The sequence below is a fragment of the Malus domestica genome, chromosome 11 (genome assembly GCF_042453785.1).
Source record: "Malus domestica chromosome 11, GDT2T_hap1".
NCBI lineage: Eukaryota > Viridiplantae > Streptophyta > Magnoliopsida > Rosales > Rosaceae > Malus > Malus domestica.
This window is the reverse complement of record NC_091671.1, coordinates 24041173-24048594: the sequence shown is the minus strand read 5'-3', so window position 1 is coordinate 24048594 and position 7422 is coordinate 24041173. Positions and strand designations below refer to the sequence as shown.

The 7422-nt window shown below is 34.4% G+C and overlaps 1 long non-coding RNA gene across 1 annotated transcript; it reads right to left on the bottom strand.

The window, feature by feature from the left end:
• Nucleotides 1-218: 218 nt before the first annotated feature.
• Nucleotides 219-5765, bottom strand: LOC139189723 (uncharacterized). Its single transcript, XR_011573590.1, has 2 exons — nt 1202-5765; nt 219-774 (listed from the first exon to the last, which is right to left on the bottom strand). It is a non-coding gene; the product is annotated as an uncharacterized lncRNA (long non-coding RNA).
• Between the last annotated feature and the right edge of the window lie 1657 nt (nt 5766-7422).

The window sequence follows — 7422 nt, the reverse complement described above, 5'->3', positions numbered from 1 at the left end:
AAGCAAGACGTCATCGATAAAACTCCAATCTTTATGTTTGCCGTGACAAACAGAAAACACCAACTCTTCTGTAAACTCCTAGCTTTATGACAATGCTCTATGGGAAGCCTTAGTTGTCGTGTCTAGGGTTAGCAGGGACCGGTGTTTATATATTCGCCAAAAAGTCTTAGATTCCATCCATAAGGGAAAGCTAAAACTCTCCTTTCTTGGCTCTCAAGTAAAATATCATAATTATATATTATTAAGGATTCCATCAATCCTATTTCCAATATAAGACACCTTATATAGAATTGATATCTTTAAGAGATCAAATCACAATTAACATTATTCTCCAATATTACATTCCTATTACATGTAGTAGACCACTTAAAGGTTGATTTATATTGGATAAATCCAACATTCTCCCACTTGGTCTACAAAATGTAATATTCACGTTTATACTTGAGATTGGAGACTAATGTCACTTTAGTGGCCATGTAACAGTGATTACATCTCGTCCTTAATGCAGCTTCTGTCAAATGCATTTCTTAACATGGAATTAACAAGGTTGTAGGGTTGACACAACCCATAACCTTCATAATCACTCATGCTAAGATCCACATTTACATGAAACACAAATTATGATCAAGAGATGAAACTTTAAATTAACCAAAATGTCTTACTTTATATCATCTCAGGTCCACCTTATTGTAACACACAGGTTACACTTTATGCTTCTTCAAAGCCTTTAGTTTGCCAATGCAAATATCCTTCATCTAATGAAACGACCATAACCTGCAGTTGTGAATACATCTCCAAAACAGTCATGCATTACTTTCATTAGATAAGTAACAATACAAACAATGTTTGTAGCCAACGAACACAACTGAAAATACCAAATAGGCACATGTCCAAGTAAAATATCCCAAAACTTCATAAAACAAATTAATTCAACACTTGTGAGCAAGATGAATTAATATGTTTTTGACATTGATCTATGCACCATACCAGTTACTTTCATAGTGATTTCCAACACCTGCGGGCAAGATGGAAATCCTCACAACTGAGGCAGTGCACAAACCATGCCATGCCATTTAATATGCAATTTGATAACAACTTGATATCCGATATATATTTCATCAGGTAATTGACTAGCACACGAAAAATGTGACTTAATGAATCAAACTGGAGATTAAAATGAATACATGGATTCTACACATACCTTATAGGTCATCTGCAAATGTAAGGCATTACTAAACTCAAACTCCCACTGATCTGCAACATCATTACTTAATTTGCAAATCAATACTTAAATCATATTTTTGAAAATATGCCTTTGGGAATAGCCTTACTCAGTCAATGAATGCATATTACCTCAATGAAAGGTACAACAAAGAATGAAAGCATTCACCGCTGTTACACAAAACATGCATCCAACAACCATCTTATATGTATTAATAAGTTCACATTCATGCTAAGTCCTTATGAGCCCCAAAACAAATGATCAACCGAGAAATCCAAATGATTGCAAGTAACAGAAAAATGTACGCATGCAACTTAAACATAGTATAGATATTCGAGTAACCCAAATTCATGAAGATAGAATAATGCTTTAATAGATTCATGCAAGTCCACTTAATGCTCACAATTTTAGAATAACTCCCACTAAGTTCTCGGAGTTTATACTTGCAAATAAGTTAATGAGTGTGAAGCCCAATTTTCGTTCACTAATTCTCCCACTTGGGCAAACACTCTTTCAAAAAATGTACCTAAATAAAATTGCTTTATATTTTAGACACAATAAAATAGACATTACAACCAACACAAAGTTGTCAACCAGAATTTCAGTAGCAAGGTACACTCACTTTAGAATTAATCATAATTAATTTACAAGCTTGATTGCTACCAAATTTATACTGATCAAAATAGACATACTAATTTTCATAAAATAAAAATATAGAGCCGTTTTGGATCAAAATAGTAGTCTAAAGTCACGTCTCAAAAAGACCAACATAATCTGCCAGTAAAAGTGCTATACGAGTATGGGTTACTAATAAATTCACCATAATTAAAATACATGGCAGAAAATTACGAAAATTTGTAGACACATAGTAGACATATATATGTTGAACATATAAAAAATGCAGGTCATTTGGTGACCATTAGACGTGTCATTCACCCGATTTAAATCAAGGCACGCAATCTGCCAGAAACAATTATGTGCATCTATCATGAATTTATGCAACCATAACAAATTCAATTTCATATCATTTCAATTTCGATGTCCAAAAGAAACTTTAGTAGTCAAATTTCATCCTCTAAACCGACATCATAGTTCAAATTGAAAAGATTTTCAAGCATAAGACTTAAACAATGCGTACCTTAGCAATCCTTGATTAACCTTCATGGGTCCAATACTTTGCATCAACAAGTCTCATAAAGAGATACAAAATACATCATGATGCAACCGATTTCCATGCCTTCAAACCACAACCTTTTATGAGGCTCATTGTGGAAATATTTGTCACTAATGGCATGGAACTTTATCCCAATAAACTTCATGAAACTAAATTAATTTACACCTGTAGGCAAGAAAATTAACTAGTTTCTAGTACTAGATTTTATGTCACAAAAGTTCCTTCATGAAAAACTTCAACACCTGTAGGCAAGATGAAGGTTTTCACAACTTATGTGAAATAAAACCCATACTATGCCATCTTAATTAAACTAAAAGAAGTAATCCACACCTGTAGGCAAGAAGATTATCTCTTTTATTCTAATTAAGATGCAAAGTTGACCGAAGTAACTCAAAAACACAGTCTCATCGTCAACTAAGCCATTGCGGCTTGCTTAGTTGAAATGGCATTGATCAACTCCGCCCTGAAACGATACAAGATGTCACATGAATTAATTAACTGTAAGTGACAAAATTATGATAACTTGATTCGAGCTTCAAGTCTTGCCAACAAATGGCACTAATTCCTTCATGACTCCCTTTGACATTATATTAATCTCAAGAAACCTGACAGCATACTTGAAAGAGATTAATCACATATAGAACAAATTTTATTCCACCAAAAGAATGTCAATACTTATCATTATGGAGTCAATTGTTTGAATTAGAAATACTTTATGCAATGCAAAAAAAAACAATACATTCCTTTAATTTAAAAACTAAATTGCTCAAATGTTTTCTTAAGTCAAACGGGTTCCTTTTCTTTTGTATCTTTCTTTCCGTAGTACAAGGCTCCTAAAACATTAGCATCAAAATCGTGCATTAGCCTTGTAAATACCAATTAAATAAAAGGAACAACCAAAATTATTTTCTTCCATAGAAAACATCTCGAATATATGCCCTACATTAGCCTTGAAAAGTTTCTTTTCTTCTCCCCTTATGGCACATAAAAATTTACTAATTAAAACACTGTTTAAATTCTTTAGGCATAGGAAAAACCACAAACAATAATACATGTTTGAAAATCCATGCTTATCAATTTAGTCACATACTTTGAATGAAATACATACCTCATGCCTTCATATGTTCACTACTTCTTTATAAACATATGTATAATCACATGACCAACCGGAATTCTCATATAAATAGATAACATACAAATGAGAATTGTCACATAATTACTGCAAACCTCATTCACTTGTATAATGTTCTTGTTCTTGCCACTGGATGCTTTCTGCCATTCTCAGTCAATTCACAATTTATGCATCAATTTCATAATTAACTAGTCATATACAATTGACTATACTGAGATATGAAAGCAAAATTGTAGACAAACTAATTTGATTAGTCATGCATATTCCTTACGAGTTAATATCACTATGACCATAAGCAACAAAAGTACTGCATAACTATTGCTTATCTGCCAGATTATACATATATTTGTGTGTCTTGTATGGGATCATCTCAAGCTTAAAGCAATATATAACCACCCAATCCTTGTATAAAAACAAACCACATGTCCATTTTGCTACATGTTTGCAAATTTAAAATTTAATCCATATTGATTACTTCCCGTAGCAACCAATGACATGGCAATCCAATTCAATCTATATATATGTCCCACACATTATCATATAAGACAACTGATTAAAAAAAATATTGATTTGCACGAATTTATTTTACCCATGGAAATCAGAAGCAACAAGGATTTGGGGTGTTTTTCAAAACCTGTCTGTGAGGCATCTGAGGGGGTGCTTAGTGTCCCCTTTGCGTCTGTTCACCCTGGAAACTGCGATTGGAGCTGATGAGGCCAGCCAATAGGCTCATTCATGTACTACTAACAAGATATATATGCACATATGTATGCTTTTGGGTATGCCTTAAAAATTCAACTTTTCCCAGACATACTAATTTCCACAGATTTGGTCTATTCGTCAAGGAGCCCCCATCTAAAACTTTTAACATTTGGAGCAAAAATTACTTAACGATCTGCTGCTAGTTAAAAGAAACTGTAAAACACTTGTTTAAACGAGGAGACCAAAAGGAAAGGTTATACCAGGATTTCATATGCCAATGTATATATATGAACCTCCCCATCGAACTTGCTGATGTACAGGGACCTCAAAAATTTGAGAATACATCGACAATACATAGTAAAACATTCCAGCCAAAATATTAGCATGAAAATAGAAGTAGAAAATTTGAAATATGCCATGGTCTTTAGTCTTAGTTAATTTAATGAACTGAGTAATCAAATTTTCTTTATCATCCTTTATCAGAACTGTTGGTGATAATAAAATTTGACTAATCAATTGATTTTTAAACTTACATGTACTTGTTTGATCAGACAATTGCTACCACTAATGCAATTGTTTCATGTCATATTAGCGTAGCAATTGTAGAGTATAATTCATATAGAATATAATTCATGGCAAACATGATACCTTTTGTAGCCAACAATTCAAAGAAATCGCAATACCCTAAATTTATAATTGCTCATTATATTTAGGGTTGACCGAATTAGTTCTAATATGACCTGATCAAACACATACGTCATAAAATTGATAAAATTAGTTCTTATTCAAACATACCAATTGCCCATTCGGATATACATGCTGCCAAAATTTATAAGAATTGGATCCATATATATTCATGACATGCTTAACTAAAACATGGTATTTAATGTACCTACATGCTCGACAAAAATTTAAGAACAACATCAATGGCATGTGTGATTAGTAGACTTTCAATGTTTATCCAAATATCAGTTACTGATTAAGTTGTTTGCTTTCAGTCTCTAAAATCAACTTTTCTTAATAGGTTTTAATCATATAACCAAAAGCTCTGATACCAATTGTTAGCCTTATAAGGTTATACAATTAAAACACAAACGAAGAGTGACTGACCTGATTCCAATGGTAGTTACCGAAGATGCAGTAGCCATGCAAGCAAGACGTCATCGATAAAACTCCAATCTTTATGTTTGCCGTGACAAACAGAAAACACCAACTCTTCTGTAAACTCCTAGCTTTATGACAATGCTCTATGGGAAGCCTTAGTTGTCGTGTCTAGGGTTAGCAGGGACCGGTGTTTATATATTCGCCAAAAAGTCTTAGATTCCATCCATAAGGGAAAGCTAAAACTCTCCTTTCTTGGCTCTCAAGTAAAATATCATAATTATATATTATTAAGGATTCCATCAATCCTATTTCCAATATAAGACACCTTATATAGAATTGATATCTTTAAGAGATCAAATCACAATTAACATTATTCTCCAATATTACATTCCTATTACATGTAGTAGACCACTTAAAGGTTGATTTATATTGGATAAATCCAACAATGGGTTCTCTAGGGTTTGGGTGGGGCGTTTGTCGCAGCCGCCGCCTGCCTCCATGTATCTCTGGTGAGATCTTAAAGGTTTGTGAGACAATTTGTTGTAAATTGGCATGAAAAAGGCAAGAGTTCGTGAATTTAACTATGGTTTTGCTAATTGGGGATTCAGTACAAAGTCTATTCGATAATTGGGGAAAATGTTTACACGTGAAAATTAGGGTGGATAATTGGGAATCTAGGGTTAAGAGTGGAAGAAAGTAGGGGAGGGCATAGACCGGGCCGAACACATATTTGAAGAAACTGGATCAGACTCTTTTTAAAATGCAATAGGGCGGGTTGAGCCGGTTATAGGAAATTTGAGTTTTGAAACCGAACCTAACCTGACCCGTTTAAAACGGGCCAAATCGGGACAGGTCCACGGGTCCAATCCATTTTTTTTCCAGAATAGTCGGATTCAACAATTAACACATTCCCCAATTATCAAAATCACAAAAACGCAATACTGTGAAATGAGTCAAAAACAAATAAAATTTCCAGATTTTTCGATCACAAAAAGTGTTCTTCCTTAACACCCTAACAATGAACAGACATACTGATAAACATGTCAGTATTGAGCCACCCCAATATTTGCCCACCAATCCCCAACGCCTCAAATCTAAAAATTCTCATAATTCCAATCTCATTTCAAAAACAAAAAACAAAAAACAAAAAATAAAATAAAATAAAATGCAAAGCTTCAAAATTAGAAAACTAATATGTCAATTCCATCATCAGACAACTAGAAATTATTAGGTCCACAACTCAAAAATTCCTATATCTAGAAAACCCTAAATCCTAAATCTTTAGCAATCAATACCTTAAAATTGAAGACTTCAAACATATAGCAGAGTGGTGGTTAGAGTTGAGAAGATATGATGGTGGTGGTCGGAGTAGGGAGAGAGAAAGACCTCGAGGTCGTGTCTCAAGTTGGGTAAATTGGAGGACAAAGTCAACAGAGGAGAGACCAAGAGATGAGGGACGGACGAATGAAATACTGTGCAGCCGCTGCCGTTGCGAATCCAAGTCAAGAGATGAGTTCGATACTTCGATTTGAGTCTTTGAGGAATCGAGAGAGGTGGAGAGACTTAGAGAGAATGAAAACAGTGGAGAGAGAGTGATCTAATGTTTAAGAAATACACGGTGGAGATTTAATCTCATATAATGGACAATTGAATCAGTCCGAGTCGGAAGCCTATTGTCTCATATATTAGGATCTGCCCCGCCCCGCCCCTTTTTGAGTTTACAATATTTGGACCCGACTTGTACCCGTCCCAAACTACATGGACCCTCCCCGACCCGCGGGTACAAGGTCCGTTTGCCCACCCCTAGAAGAAAGTGCTCTATAGTTTACAAGGTTATTGTGCAATCTCCTCTCTTCCTTGGGTAAAAGAGGGATTGCATTGAAGGTGTTTATGTAGTGAGGATGTGATGCATATAACCTACAAAACTTGTAGGAATCCCACCACTCTTTTTTTGTCCCAACTTCAATGTTGCTTCCATATTGTGTGAAGAAAAAAGTCTTCCCATCTTTTAGCTTATCAACACCTTCTACTTCATTTCCAACATATGGGTAAGTGTATTGTCAAATCTCACACCCCTACCACAAACTA